The sequence below is a fragment of the Typopeltis vanoorti genome, chromosome 21 (assembly GCF_054136105.1).
Source record: "Typopeltis vanoorti isolate ZY-2024b chromosome 21, IOZ_Tvanoo_1.0, whole genome shotgun sequence".
Classification (NCBI taxonomy): domain Eukaryota; kingdom Metazoa; phylum Arthropoda; class Arachnida; order Uropygi; family Thelyphonidae; genus Typopeltis; species Typopeltis vanoorti.
In genome coordinates, this window is record NC_143569.1 from 78,006,298 (window position 1) to 78,023,113 (window position 16,816).

A 16,816-nucleotide genomic window follows, 5' to 3' on the forward strand; every position below is an offset into this window, starting at 1 on the left:
GATACATCTCCACAAAAGCATTCAAAAACATGTACTCTTTCTCAGAACACATCTATTACTCAAAGACAAATTGCCAATGATCGTGGTGATAGTTTGGGTACTATTAATATGATTTTAAAGAGGTTTAGGTTAGGAAAACTACACACACTCAAGATTTTACTAGTTTGGAAAAGCAAAATGTCTGACGTGACAGTTCGTTGAAGATTGTTGGAAGCAGGGAGGACTGCCCACAGACCAAAAGAGAAACAACTGTTGACAAAGGCTATGTGGAAAAAGAGGCTCCAGTGGCAAATTGTACAAAGATTGGATTGTTGAGAAGTGAAAGGAGGTCATATTCTCAGATGAGAGCCATTTTTTTGTCCAAGGAGAGGGAGTATTCTGCATTTGCAAATCAGCAGCTGAAAAGACTTCTCCTGCCCACTGTTTTACACATGATGGGACAGGAACTTTTGCCTGTTGACATTATGATGAAAAGTAACCAGTACATAAAAATAATGGGGAAAAGAGTGGTCCCACAGATCCAGAAAGACAAAGAACTCGTCTTCCAACAGGATCTCGCTCCATGCCATACTTCAAAAAACAGTGAAAGCATTCCAATTGCTTCAGTGGTCAGGTAACACTCCTGACATAAACCCAATAGAAAATTTGTGGGCCATAGTAAAAAAGAGACTTGGAAAATTAAATTGTGATACAAAGGATAACATAATATTGAATCCATTATAAAAGTATGGTTATGCAGAAATAAGAAAAATATGTTCTGCTTTGGTAGAGTCCAAGCCTAAGTGAATTAATGAACTTATTAGGAACAGAGGAATACATAAATTATTAGGTAAAGTTGGAGTTTAATTTTTGTACTTATTTTCTTGTGAAATTAAAATTTATCTTTAAAACGTGAGTGTTCAGATTAATTTGTTCGCTACTGATATCACAATCTACTCTGGTTGGATGGATGATTTAAACGAAATTTAGAACCTTAAAAAACCACAACGCTTGGGCTTTTTAGATAACAGCAATATGATGACATACTTTTTATGTATATTTTTGAAATCACTGTCTTTGAAGTTATGTATCCTATTATTTAATCAAACTACTGATACTTTTAGTAAAATTAATATATTTTAATAATTTCCTGCTATTTTGTGATGACGACATCCGTAAATATTCCAGTTCATAGATTGATTTATCTGTTTCCAAACTCCTAATTTCTAGCAGCTAAAATTTTTATTCTGTTTGTGGCAGTACAAAAGAAACTCAATAAGTTATATGTAGCAACTTACAAGTTATGTCAGCAGGCTTTTTCTCCCTCAGATAAATGTGTATTAAATTACATTGTTAGTGACATTGTAGCATCTTTGGGCAACTGAAACTGGTACTACTAGAAATCAGTTTGAAAGGCATCTTACTTCGGTGCCATTGTAATCACAGAATTTATTTGTCTTTATTGAAATAAAGATTAGATTGCATGGTATATTTTCATATATCAGTTAATATCCTAAAAAAAAAAAAAAAATTAATTTCAATAATTGAGATGCACAGAATGAAATATTAACTATAAATTCACACGTATGCCACAGTGATTAACTTTTTAATAATATGTAAATATTTCATCTTAAGTATCATAAGACATCATCAGTACAGTTATAAATTTCCTATTGTTGTTTATAATTGTATTGACAAGATATTTGGACTGGAATGAAGAATTGTTCCAGTCCAAATGAATCTAGGAGCAAGAAAAATGAAATTTTCAAGTTTTTTGAGAGAGAGCTTTATCAGGAAAATTAATAGAGGAGACAAAATAGTAATGGGAGGGTGGCACAAGATGTGAAAGAACAAAAAAAAAAGGATTTGATGATATATATAGTTGATTCTATCATAAAAGGTGTGTTACATGATTGAATAACAAAAGCATCTTTTCTGGAAGCTAAGACATTCAGTGCCATGGCATGCTATATGCAAGAGAAGATGTCATTGTATTAGTTAAAACAAATGACCTGAAAAGAGAGATGTTATGAGAGAAGATATGAAAGACTTGAATGAGGGAAAAATATCAAAAAATTCAATACTGTGAGCCTTTTTCCACTGTATGACATGAATAAACTAAGAGAGCCAATTCTTCATTGCACATACTGCAGCACAAATGGTGCAGTATGTTGATATATATGGAGTGTTTTTGATGGATTTTTACTTGTTTTTGATGGATTTTTACTTGCAAGATGTTGTACACTTGAATGAGATTTGTTGTAGATGTTTGAATAAATTGTTATTCAGTGAAAGAGTGAAAACAGATAAGAAAACTGTATGACAGGGTGGCTGTATGAGAGCTTGTACACACATGACTGAGATGAGAGTAAATGAATGAATGATATCATGGAAGGGATCACTATAAGGATGGTTGGACAAGTTTTGTCAGACAAGAAACCTGACTGCAGTAGTGGGATAAAGAATTTGGTTATGAATCAACTTGGATTGCTTATTGCAACCATTCATGTTTTAAGAGTTACTTTGCATACACATCAGCCTGGTGTTGGTTATCATGCATGCTCACTAATGCCAGCAGCATCAGGAATAAAGCAATGAATTTGCAGCTCTGGTATATTAGATGAGACCAGAAATTCTCATTAGTAAGACCTAGCTAACAGAAGAGGTTAGCTCAGTCTCACAGAAGAGACTGAGCTTACAGGTATCCTCTTCTGTTAGCTAGGTCTTACTAATGAGAATTTCTGGTCTCATCTACTTTGCATTTACACATCAGCCTGGTGTTGGTTATCATGCATGCTCACTAATGCCAGCAGCATCAGGAATAAAGCAATGAATTTGCAGCTCTGGTATATTAGATGAGACCAGAAATTCTCATTAGTAAGACCTAGCTAACAGAAGAGGTTAGCTCAGTCTCACAGAAGAGACTGAGCTTACAGGTATCCTCTTCTGTTAGCTAGAATATGATGGAGAGTGTATTCATGAATGACAAATAGGACAAAATGACAAAGGTGAGTGTTGGGGAGTATTGCTAATGATTGCAGAGGGATTAAATCCAACCATAGTAGAGATTCAAAATAGTTGTGGTGTGAGCAATACAGGCAATGGGTTTGAGACTGATGTAAGATGGGATTATTTATTATTTATTTATTTAGCGTATGGCTCACACATGAAAAGTTACATTACATTAATCCTTAATATATATGGACATAATAATAGACTGTACAATAATAAGACATAATACAGTTAAGAGACACTCAAGAATCAAGAATAGGCTGCAACTGAATGTCTATGTTGATTATCCAGTCGACTGCACTTGGTGTAGCATGGATGAAGTCTGACAGGTTTCCACTTTATGCACGTTGGACACATTCTGCTGTAATATGATTAATTGTCTGGCAGGGCGATCCACAGTCGCACCTGGGTGAGGCAATCATGCCCCATTTGTAAAGGTGGTCTGCACATCTGCCATGGTTGGTGCGGATTCGGTTAAGGGCAGACCAAGTTTTCCAAGGTAGGTCAAACCCGAAGGTATCTGTGTTGGGTCCACTAATTCATGGAAGATCCCTGTTGAAGTGTTACACCAGGAGTCTTTCCACTTCTTCATGTTGAAACTTGTCTCTGCAAGATTTTTTGCTGTTAAGATTGGAGGGTGCCTTGACTTTAGCCTGTTTATTTCTAGGGATGGGATGTCTTCATGGATTGGAAGATTTTGGATTTCCATGATTTTGATGTATTCATGTAGAAGAAAGTTGGATGTGTGGAGGCAGGATGTTGCTTAGCACTGGGAGCCAGTAGGTTGGGGTTGATTTTACAGTTCCAGAAATAAGTCGCATAGTGGTGTTAAGCTGGGCATCAACCAAATACACATGGGCACTGTTCAGCCATAGGAGTGAGCAGTATTCAGCTGTAGAGTAAACGAGGCCAAGAGCAGTGCAGCGAAGCGTTGTTGCTGAGGCACCCCCAAGTTGTTCTACATAGCTTTTGCAGTATATTGTTTCTTGTTTTCATCTCATTAACACAGCATCCAAAATGCTTGGATGCTGTGTTAATGAGATGTGGTTTAAAAGATAGTGTTCTATCTAGAGTGACGCCCAGATATTTCGGGAATCAGTTGTAGTGTAGCAGTTTGTGGTTGAAGTAGACCATGAGTTCTTTGTTAGCCTGGTTATTTTTCAGGTGGAAGCATGAAACTTGCTGAAATATTCATCTAGGACTGCAAGGTCATTTTTTAGTGTATCTTCCATTGTAGTAAAATTGATGTGTCTGGTGGCTAGAGCAATGTCATCAGCATAGAAAAACTTCTTGGAGGCTGTATTAGGCAAATCTGTGATGTATAATAGTTAAAAAGGAAGAAAGCCAGAACTGACCCTTGTGGTAGTCCATTATGCAGTATTCTTTGTTTACTTTACTTTTGTTCTCGTCCATACACACTTGGAATAGGTGGTTGCTTAGCATGTAATCGGTTAGTTTTGCTATTGTTTTGCATGGGAGACTGCATGGAGCAACTTGCAGACTGCCATGCCTCTAGACTGTGTCATAAGCTGCGGTAAGATCTACAAAAGCTACAGCTGGGACTTGTGCTCAAGGAATATTGGGCCTAATGATAGTGTCTGAGAATCTATATAAATGAGTTAAGTATTTTGTCTGGTAGAGTGACCATGCAGTTTGGGAAGTGGAGAATCACGTGAGAGCTTTGAATTTTTTTCCCTTTTTAAATCTATAAGACAGGTGATTATGATAGACTGAGAAGGGAACTGGAAGCCTCGACATGAATTATATGGATACTGAAAGCAGAAATAGGTATATGGTGCTAGTTTACCTATTTCTGCTTTCAGTGTTACATAGTTTTTCACACAGTTTCTTCTTCTTTATTCCATTTATTTTATATTTATACAATAATTTTGTGGTTTGCTGTTGTCCATTTGAGTTGGATGTTCTGTATGTTTTCTTTACATTGTCTTATGTAATAATTTGTTGATGTTATATTCAATGATTGTAAAATTTCATTTTTTTTGGTCTCATATGGTGTATATCCCGCTGAGGAATTTCATTTATGCAGAATACATTTTTCATCTTATATGAAAGTATAATAGAGATGCTTAAATATAAAGAGCTAATAAGCTTCATTTCGGCAATATAAACATTATTTAAATTAAGGGGATATTAAATCCCACATTGTATTAAAACCAAATAAACTCAAAGATTGGAATCAGAGAGTTTCTTGCTGAATATAGTAAACTATAAAGTATCGGCGACCACTAGCGTGAGCTAATGCAAGTGACCCTAGTACGTAGTACAATACCAGACAACTCGTAGCAAAGGTGGTGAAGTTCTGATCGCTATTCTTAGGTATTTCCCATAATGTAAAAACACATTTCCTAGGAAATGTATGCTGTTATTACATTATGGTGGAAGGTCACTATCCAGACCGGTTTCAGCCTTTTTTGAGGCGTCATCAATGAGTAGCTAGACCAACAGTTCTTTCCTAATATCCTCGTAATAGAGATGGTTTAGATATGAGCTTATCTGTCATGTTTTTACTAGGGATGGTTTAAATATATTATTTATCATGCCATTTACTTTAGCAGAACTTCATATTTTAATCTTTATATCTTTCTTGTCTTTCTATAATAAAGCACATCTCAGGTATCTGAGCTTGTTCTAATATTTTATTATCTAATACTGTTTCTCTTCTGAAAGCCATTTGTTCTTTGAATATTTTCATATTATACTATTCTGGGATCTCATCATCATCAAATTCCTGCCATACATCCTCAAGGGGTGTACAGGATACGATAGTACTACATGAAAAAAATTACATCATTTCTAACTTCCTATCTACAATTTTCCTCCAAATCAGTCTGTTACTTGTCAAGGCTTAAACATTATCAGATCTTATATTTCTATCGTCTAAGACACTTTGTACCGTATCAATCCACCTATACCTTGGTCTTCCTCTGGGTCGTTTTGCTGCCAACCTGGCAGAGAACACTTGTTTTGCTAATCTTTCTTCACCCATTCTGTTTAGGTGACCATACCACCTGAGATTAGCTCTGCTAACGCATTCCTGGATGTTGACAATGTCAAGTTCTTTCCTAATATCCTCATTTTTAATATGATATTGCCATTGATGCCATCTGTTCATGCCTCTAATCTTTCTAAGGACTCTCATATCTGCGGTCTCTAGTCTTTGGTCAAGTGTTTTAATTCTGACCCAGCTCTCAGATCCATAAGTTAAAACTGGTTTGAACACTATCTTGTATACAGCTAATTTAGTGTTCTGACTAATTTCTCTCTTATTACATATGAATTTATTCAATTGACTTCCTACCATACCAGCTTTGCTGATTCTGTTGTCTATTTCTATATTTAATTTACCATCTTCAGTAAACATCGTGCCTAAGTAGCTGAAATATTTCACTTGTTCCACAGGTTCTCCATTCACAACACAGTTGACATTTTCAATGATTTTGCCTATTTTCATTGTCTTTGTCTTTTTATTGCCGATCTTCACACCATATCTATTACAACAACTATTCAATTTAGTCAGAGAATCTTGCAGACTTGTAGCGGATTTATTTAGAAGTATAACATCATCCGCATAAAGCAAAGAGCTGACATTAACATCTCCAATTTTGATATCAGGTTTACCACTTTCCTTCATAATGTGATCCATATAGATAATGAATAACAGAGGGGATAATGTACATCCTTGTCTCACACCAGATTTAACATTAAACCGTCTTCCTGTACTTCCTTCAATTCTAACTGCTGACTTACAACTCAAATAAAGACTATGTATTGCTTGATATAATGCCCCATTGACACCATATAACTGTAGTGTATTGAATAGCTTCTCTCTTTGCACCTTGTCATATGCCTTTTCCAAATCGACAAAACTTAAATACAGATCTTTGTTATATTCTCATGTTTTCTCGACTATTTGTCGTAAAGTGAAGATCTGATCCTGACAGCCTCTATTTGGCCTGAATCCAGCTTGTTCTTCATCAAGCTTTTCTTCCACAATTCTTCTCAACAGTTTCTCAAGTATACTTGCATAGATCTTGCCAGGAACACTCAGTAGGGAAATACCTCTGTAATTCTCACATTCAGTTTTATTTCCCTTTTTATATATGGTACTATGAGAGCTCTACTGTAATCATCGGGAATTCATCCCTCTGTCCAGGCTTTCTGAACTATGCAGTGCAGCCACTGTAAGACTCTTATACCACCATACTTCAGCATTTCTGGTCGAATATCACCTACTCCTGCTGCCTTTCCACATTTCAAGCCTTTGATGGCTTTTTCTACTTCAAGTATGGATATGTATTCCTGACTGCATGCCTGGTCAGTTTTTTACCACTGCGCTGTCATCACTGCTTGTTTCGTTTAGCAGTTTTTCAAAGTAATTACTTCATATTTCAAGGATATCTTTTTCTCCCTTTTTTTCATGTCACCTTTATCATCTCTAAGTCCTTTTACAGCACTCTTTCCTCCATTCCTAAGCTTCTTCAACAACCTCCAGAATATTTTGCCACCTTCTTGATATTTATTTTCTATATTCTTGCCAAAGTCTTACCATGACTTTTGTTTAGCTAGTTTTACACAGTGTTTAGCATTCTTGCATTTGTTTCTGTATTCTCTAAGAGCACAAGCTGACTTATTTCACAGGAACTTTTGATATGCTTTCTTCTTTTCCTTCACTGCCTCTTTAACTTACTGTGTCCACCAGGGAGTTCTGATTTTTTTACCCTTGCAGACAACCTCACCACATGCCTCTCTGGCAGAATCAATCAATGTTTCCTTCAGAGTTTTCCACTGATTCTCCAAGGTTTGATCCCTGTTCTCAAACTCTTTCATTTTTTCTTCAATAATCTTTGTGTATTTTAGTCTGCAATTCACATCTGAGAGCTGCTCAACTTTTATTCGCTTTAAAACTTTCTTACGTGTTATTCTTTTCAATATGAAATTCAATTTTATCCTGCTCAAGACTAAATAGTGATCTCTTCCAATTTCAAATCCTCTGTACGCTCTAGTGTCCTGCACCAGAGAGAAAACATCACTATCAACAATAACATAGTCAATGAGACTTTTCTTATTCCTTGCCTCTTCTCTCCATGTGAATTTGTGCACATTTTGATGTTGGAACATGGTGTTAGTAATAACCAGTCCATGTCCTGAGCAGAAATCCAACAGATATTTGCCATTATTATTAGCTTTGCTCTTTTCTCCAAATTTTCCCAAAATATTTTTGTATGTCTGACAATAATTTCCTACTCTGCTATTTAGATCTCCAACAAGGACCAACTTTTCCTTTTTCATCGTGTCAGTTGCTTTTTCTAAAGCCTCAAAAAATTCCTCCACTTCTACCTTAGTAGAACCTTCTGTGGAACCATAGGCACAAATAAGTCTCGTTGTCCAGTTCCCCATTCTCATATTTGCCCACATTACTCTACTTGAGACTGACTGCCATTCAAGAAGATTAGCCTCGTATTTTGTTTTGAATACTATGGTTACTCCTTCTTTTCCTTGATTGTCATTGCCTGAATATAACATTTTGTATTTATTGCTCAGAAAGATCTCACTAGTTTTTGTCTTTTTTGTTTCAGTCACCCCTATTATTTCGATCTGGTACTTATCTAATTCCTCAGCTAGCTCCATTTCTTTGCCATTCAGGCTTCTTATGTTGATAGTACCGATCTTTAACTCTGGTGATGTTAAGTTGGGGTTTGTTTTGAGATTTGTTCCAGTAGCTGACTTTTCACTGCTCGCCCTGGTTCCCTGCCAAAAAGAACGGGGGCCTTGTTTAAACGGGCGATGCCCCAGCCAGCATGAAATTTTGTCATGTCGTACCATCATTTTTTATTTTGGTTTAACCAATAAGAATACAATTTGGTCGGGTAAATCCCAAATTCCCAGCCCATCCTCGTTTGTTCAGTATCCAGGTAGATACCCAACAGGGTGCACCACGAGAAGGTGAGGATTGGACATTAGGTCAGAAGCCCTGGTCGGTTCTCCGCATTCCTTTAAAGGCTATGTGAAGGTCTCCTCTCAGTTATACAGCTTTGACCCTTAAGCATCCCGTTCTGGGATCTCACTTTTGTAAATCATCTCATGTAGGTACATACAGTTTGGTCATCTGCAGATAGCAATGTGTAATTTCATGGATTCATTTATATTACAAATGGAATCTGCTGTCTAGATTATACTCTGGAAAAAATAATAATTATTATTTTTATTTTATATATAGAGTGTGTGTGTGTGTGTGTGTGTGTGTGTGTGTGTGTGTGTGTGTGTGTGTGTGTGTGTGTGTGTGTGTGTGTGTGTGTGTGTGTGTGTTGAAAAGTAGAGGTGATAGATTACACATAGTTATACTCCTCTTGATATGTCTTTCCATTCATATATTGTTCCTTGACAGCTGTTTATTTTTAATTGACAGTAAGAGACGGTTTGGCATATTTAAATTAAGTTAATATTTTAAACAATTTTTTATAAGCAGCTTTTATTTTTTCGTAATCAATAAAGGTCACTTGCGTTTTTGAAATGCTCATCTCTTTTTCAGTTATTCAAGTAGAAAGTAGATATATTCAAGATCAGTTTTCATTTTGTTCTTCTAGTGGTTTGTTTTCTACAGTATTGTTAACTTCTCTTTTAACCTCCCTATCAGTGACATGAATGAAATAGTGAGACTAAATTGCACTTCTTATCCATTTTGTTCAACGGGTGTTACAGAATCCTATCCAGATTTAGCTGGATGTCTATAGACGTCATGGCTGGTTTGGGGATTAATATCTGTGCATATATTTTGTAACCTAATTTAGTAATCTAATTCCCTATAGTTATTACATTCATCCTATTTCTTTTCAAATTATAAATTTTGTTTATAATTTGGTTTAACCATGCTTTTTCCAACAGCTAAGAATTTTTCCAGTAATTCAAACCTTATTAAATAATTTTGGGGAATCTATCTTTCAGTTTTTCACCTGCATGTTTGTATAGGTTTATATTGTCTTTTCTGTGGAAGTGAGCAACAAGCCATGCTTTTATACCCCCACATGCTAATATGGCTAAGACGCATTTCGACAAGTCTTAACATCATTTTGTGCACAGTTGCATGTTCTACACTGTTGTATATTAAGAATATTTTTAAATAAATGTGTTACATTTTTAAATTATTTTTATAACTTTATAATTTACAAGAAAACCAAAATATCCTCTAATTGTTTTGAGCAGTATAAAAGGCAACAAATGATGCTGGGTAGGTGTGATGAGAATGAATGACAAAAGATGAACAAAGAAAACAACAGGATGGACACCAAGAACTGGTTTTTTTTTATCTCCCTTAGGTTAAATTGGATTTTTGCCATTTAACAATCAAAATTTAATTCAAATCCTCTTTACTCCACCTGGGAGCATAGGTCTTCCACCACGATTTTCAACTGGACTCTGTTTTTTGCTTCTGCTTTTATTTGGTTCCAGTTTTTATTAATATTTGCTATTTCTTTCAGTATTGTTCTTTTCCATGTTTCTCTTGGCCTTCCCCGTCTTCTTTTACCCTGTGTGTGTTCCAATCTAGAGCTTGTTTTACTATTATTTTATCTTCTTTCCTCAACACATGCCTTCAACCACCTCCATTTCCTTTTGCGTATCTGTTGCAACATGGATTTCTGGTTTGTTCTCTACCATAGTTCTTCGTTTATATTTGTATTGGCCAATATATTCCCAGTATCATTCTTAAACACTTGTTTAGGAAGACTTGGACATTGTTAACTATTTTTTTTGTTTTAACATCCACGTTTCTGATCCATATGTGAGTATTGCCTTTACATTTGAGTTAAATATTCTCATTTTATTTTTACAGACAAGTTCTTGTTTTTCCAAATATTTCTAAGTTGGTTGAAAGTTGAATAAACCAACTGTTTCCTTCTATTTATATCTTCAATAATTCCTCCTTTTATTGATACTATTGAACCAAGGTATATAAACTGTTCTACTTCTTTAAGCGGTGTTTCTTCTGTTGTTATTTGTTTATTTTGCTTCGCATTTATTTTCATCAACATTGTTTTATTTATCCTAAGACCAACTTTTTTGGCTATTTCTACAAGTGTTGTTGTTTTTTTGTTCTATATGTGTTGGTATTTCTGTGAAAGTAAGCAGATATCATCATCTGCAAAATCTAGATTGTGGAGTTGGTTTTGAAGTAACCATTGTAATCCTGTGACACTTTTCACATCACCCAGAGTATGATAATTAAAAACATAGTAGGGGAAAGTATACAACCTTGCCTTACTCCTGTGTTTGTTTTAAATGGTTCTGAGAGAGTATTTGTATATATTACTTTAATTTCAAAATCTTCATACATTTTTTTAATTATTCTTAATATTTTTTCTGGGAAATCGATAAAATTTAAATATAAGTTTGCTTGCCATTCCAATGATTGTTCTATGATAATTCGTAAAGTAGCAGTGTGCTTGGTGCATGATCTATTGGCTCTAAATCCAGCCTGTTCTGGTCTTAGTTGTTTTTCTATTTCTCTTTTGATTCTTTCTAATATTATCCTTGCTAGTATTTTACTATAACACTCAACAATGTTATACCTCTCCAATTTTTGCATTCAGATATGTTCCTTTTTTTGGATAATTTAACCAGGAATCCAGTATTCCATTCCTTAGGCCACTCTTCTTTTTGCCATATTATTATTATTATTATTATTATTATTACGGGTATCTCCATGGAGTCAGTAGACTCATCGCGGGAGACCCAAACTAGCAACAACAATATCTGTCATATCTCTTCTTGAATTCATTTACAGATGAAGAGCTCACAACTAAGTCAGGCAATGAATTCCACTCATTCACCACCCTCCAGGCAAAAAACCTTGTTCTGACACCTTTGTTAACCACACCCTTCTTTAATTTCCAGAGATGACCTCTTGTTCTTCCATCACTATCACACAGCTGAAACATTTCCCCTGCATCAATCCTATAAAAACCTTTTAGTAATTTGAATGTTTCTATCATATCCCCTCTTCTTCGTCTATCAACCAATCTCTGCAATCCACAAGCTCTCAATCTATCAATGTAGGGAGCATTTTTTATATCACTCACCAACTTGGTCACTCTTCTCTGAACCCTCTCCACAGCCTCCTCATCTCCAAGGAATCCAGGTGACCAGACCTGAGCACAGTAATCCAAATGTGGAAGTATCAATGCTTTATAAAGGGGAATAATAACCTCTTTATCTCTGGATGTCAGTGTGTTCCTCAACAACCAAGTAATCCTATGTGCAATCTTGGACACCTTAGCAATGTGTCCTCTGAACTTCATCTCCCTATCTACCAATACCCCTAAGTCCCTAGCCTCATCAATCTCTTGGAGTACCTTTCCATCGATGTAGTACACAGCTGGTAATCTTTTAATCCCAAAATGCATGACTTTACACTTTTCCACATTGAACTGACATCCATTTTCTTTTGCCCATTTTACCAGCTTATTTAAATCCTCCTGCAAACTTTCAACATCAGCTTGATTTTTTATTGCACTACACAACTTTGCATCATCAGCAAACAACTGAATATCTCCCTTTAAGCCGTTTCCTATATCATTTATATACAAATTAAACAACATTGGCCCAAGCACAGAGCCCTGAGGCACACCACTGGTCACCTGCCTCATTCTGGACTCGGCTCCTCCATACACCACCTTATGGTATCTCTCCCTGAGCCATTCTCCTATCCATATCACCAATTTAATATCCATTCCCATCTGCTCCAATTTGCGTAACAGTGTTCTATGGGGTATCCTGTCAAAAGCCTTAGCAAAATCAGAAGTACCACTGTGTAGCCAGTTCCTTTGTCCAACTCAGATGTTATTCTATTATGAATAGTTAATAGATTGCTAAGGCAGGATCTACCTTTAACAAAACCATGTTGGCCTCTATAGAGTATCATATCCTGATCCACCCATTCTTGAATTTTGTCTTTAACCAACTTTTCCAATACTTTTACCACTACTCCTGAGATGGTGATTGGTCTGTAATTCAATACTGCAGTTTTAGAGCCACCCTTATGCAAAGGAACCACTTTGCCTAACTTCCACTCCCTAGGGACCATACCAGAGTTCAAACTTGAATTAAATATCCAGGTAAGAGGGGTTGACAATTCATTTGCATATTCACGCAACACCCGAGCTGATATTCCATCTAATCCTACCGCAGTGTTTGCATTTAAGTTTTGCAATATATTTAATACCTCTGATTCTTTAGCTTCAATTCTCACATTAGGTATTGCTATAGGTATAGAGATATCCTCACTTGGGTGATAGACTTTTGAAAAGTGATCACTCAGTAACTCGACTATTACATCTGATTTTGTCACCTCAATACCATCAGCACCCACTAAGGTTATCCTTCCGAAGTCATTCTTCCTCTTACTTGCCACATAGCGGAAGAACTCTTTGGGATTACCCTTGATCTCTTTGGCTAAGGTCTTCTCATAATCTCATAATCATAATCTGATAATAATTCTTCTTCTCATAATCATATTCTGATTTAGCTTTTCTTACTATGCTGGTAACCTTCCTAGCTTGAGCCTTGTACTGCTCATGGGTGTCCTGATCGCCTTTCTCCTTGTAAATTCTCCATAACATTTTCTTTTTTTGCAGTTCAAGCTTGATACTACTGCTCATCCATCTAATGCCTGCCTTGTTTGACCTCCTGACCATGGGGACACAATCTGATATTGCTTTCCTCAGATACCCGCTGATTTTATCCCAAGCACTGCTAACATCTTTCCCTTGCAATATGTTCTGCCATGGGATGGCTGCAAGCTCACTCCGTAGCTTGTTATAATTGCCTAACCTGTAGTTCCGTACATACCCCTTCTTAATAGAAAAATCCACAGATTTTGCAACCTCCCATGTCAATACCACATGATCGCTTTCACCAACTGGAGGTAACGAGGACACCTTACTTATGCATATAACCTCTGAACCAATAACCAGGTCCAACACTCTCACACCACGTGTCCCTTCAGTTACATGCTGTTTCAAGTAATTATCTCGTAGAAGATGTATGAACTCCATTTCCTTTTTGCTACGTGATATTTCCTCCTTCCAATTGATATCACCATAATTAAAATTCCCCATAATAATCACTAAGCCTTCACTCATTGCACTAAGTTGCTGATGCATGAATTCAATATCTCCCGCTGTACTCCCTGGCCTATAGCAGCATCCAACTGTATATTTGGTTGCATTGGTCACTATTTCACACCAGACTGCCTCAAATGAACTCTCATTCACATGTCTATCATCATGATATACTACTTTCTCTGGCTGCAACACATCAGCTATCATCAACAGTACTCCTCCTCCTGTTCTATCTTCTCTATCCTCCCTGAAAATACTGTACCCACCACATTCAATTCCAGTGACCACATCTTCTGCTGACAGCCAAGTTTCACTAATGCCTACAACTTTTGGTGAGATTTCACTGACTAATGCCAAAAATTCTTCTCTCTTATTTCGAATGCTTCTAGCATTGGTATACAAAAATTGCAGATTCCCTCTAGATCTTGTACCGGCTTTAGAACTGAAACATAAGTCACTAACTACCGTAGTCCTATGCCGATTTTTATCCCCTCTCTTCTGCAATTTATTCTGCCTATAAGGATCAATAGATACACAATCAGTGCTAAAGTTTCTCTCTCTTACACTCAACCTTTTCAATATTAGTTTCCCTGCCCAATAACTCCAATATCTCATTTAGTAAGGGATATAATATCTCTGCTATAAGTTTTGGATTTGCTTTTAGTATACTTGGTTTGTTACCTGCTCCTGGTGCTTTACCTGTTTTGATTTGAGTTATTGCTTTTGTAATTTCTATTTCTGTTATTTCATTCAAATTTATATCCAACAATGCATTTTGTTCATTTAATCCTAGACTCTGGTCGCCATCAGTCGTTTCTTGAAATTTTTCCAAGAAGAATTCTACCCATCTGTTTATTTGTTATTTTTCATTTAATAATAGTTTTCCTTCTTTACTGTATATAGGAACTATCCATTTATTTCTTTTTCCACTTAATTTCCTTGTTATGTCATACAACTTTCCAGTGTCGTTTGTATATTCAGCATCTTAAACCTCTTCCTTTCATGCACTTCTTTTTATTTCTTTGTTAATTGCTTTATATCTTTCTGCTTGTTCTTGTTCAACATGTTCGCCAGTCTGTAACAGTTTCTCTTTTATTCTATCTCTCTCTCTCTCTCTCTCTCTCTCTCTCCCCTCTATTTTTAATTTAGTGTTTTCTGATATCCATCCTTTGTCTGTATTAGTTCGAAATCCCAATATTTTTTTCTGATGTGCTTATTAGTAAGTCTTTAATCTTTGTCCATTTTTTCTCTATGTTATCTCCTCCTCTTTTTTCGAGTTTATCCCATTTATCCTGTAGAGTTGTAAATTATTTCTAATCTCTTTGTTTTTGAGTTTTTCAGTTCTAAACCTCTTCCTATTGTTCATTGTTTGTTTATTTTTAAATATTTTTACTTTTATGGTAGCTGTCTCTCTGGTGCAGGACACCAGAGTGTACACAGGATTTGAAATTGGAAGTGATCACTATTTAGTCTTGAGCAGGATAAAATTGAATTTCATATTGAAAAGAATAACATGTAAGAAAGTTCTAAAGCGAATAAAAGTTGAGCAGCTCTCAGATGTGAACTGTAGACTAAAATACAGAAAGATTATTGAAAAGAAAATGAAAGAGTTTGAGAACAGGAATCAAACCTTGGAGATTCAGTGACAAACTCTGAAGAAAAACATTAATTGATTCTGCCAGAGAGGCATGTGGTGAGGTGTGCAAGGATAAAAAAATCAGAACTCCCTGGTGGACACAGGAAGTTAAAGAGGCAGTGAAGGAAAAGAATAAAGCATATCAAAAGTTCCTGGCAAATAAGTCAGCTTTTACTCTTACAGAATACAGAAACAAATGTAAGAAACCTAAACAGTGTGTAAAACTAGCTAAACAAAAGTCATGGGAGGACTTTGGCAAGAATATAGAAAATAAATATCAAGAAGGTGGCAAAATATTCTGGAGGTTGTTGAAGAAGCTTAGAAATGGAGGAAAGAGTGCTGTAAAAGGAATTAGAGATGATAAAGGTGACATGAAAACAGGAGAAAAAGATATCCTTGAAGTATGGAGTAATTACTTTGAAAAACTGCTAAATGAAACAAGCAGTGATGACAGCACAGTGATAAAAAAACACTGACCAGGCAAGCAGTCAGGATTACATAATCATTCTTCAAATAGAAAAAGCCAAAGGCTTGAAATGTCGAAAGGCAGCAGGATTAGATGATATTCGACCAGAAATGCTGAAGTATGGTGGTATAAACGTTTTACAGTGGCTGCACTGCATAGTTCAGAATGCCTGGACAGAGGGACGAATTCCAGACGATTGGAGTAGAGCTCTCATAGTACCCATATATAAAAAGGGAAATAAAACTGAATGTGAGAATTATAGAGGTATTTCCCTACTGAGCATTCCTGGTAAGATATATGCAAGTATACTTGAGAAACGGTTGAGAAGAATTGTGGAAGAAAAGCTTGGTGAAGAGCAAGCTGGATTCAAGTTAAATAGAGGCTGTCAGGATCAGATCTTCACTTTACAACAAATAGTGGAGAAATCATGGGAATATAACAAAGATCTGTATTTAAGTTTTGTCGATTTGGAAAAGGCATATGACAAGGTGCCAAGAGAGAAGCTATTCAATACGCTCCAGTTATATGGTGTCAATGGGGCATTATATCAAGCAATACTTAGTCTTTATTTGAGTTGTAAGTCAGCAG

General features: G+C 36.0%; 1 protein-coding gene across 3 annotated transcripts in view; it reads left to right on the top strand.

The window, feature by feature from the left end:
* Positions 1 to 16,816, top strand: part of tzn (hydroxyacylglutathione hydrolase tenzing norgay) — an 85,338-nt gene that overhangs the window by 45,934 nt on the left and 22,588 nt on the right. The window lies entirely within an intron of this gene.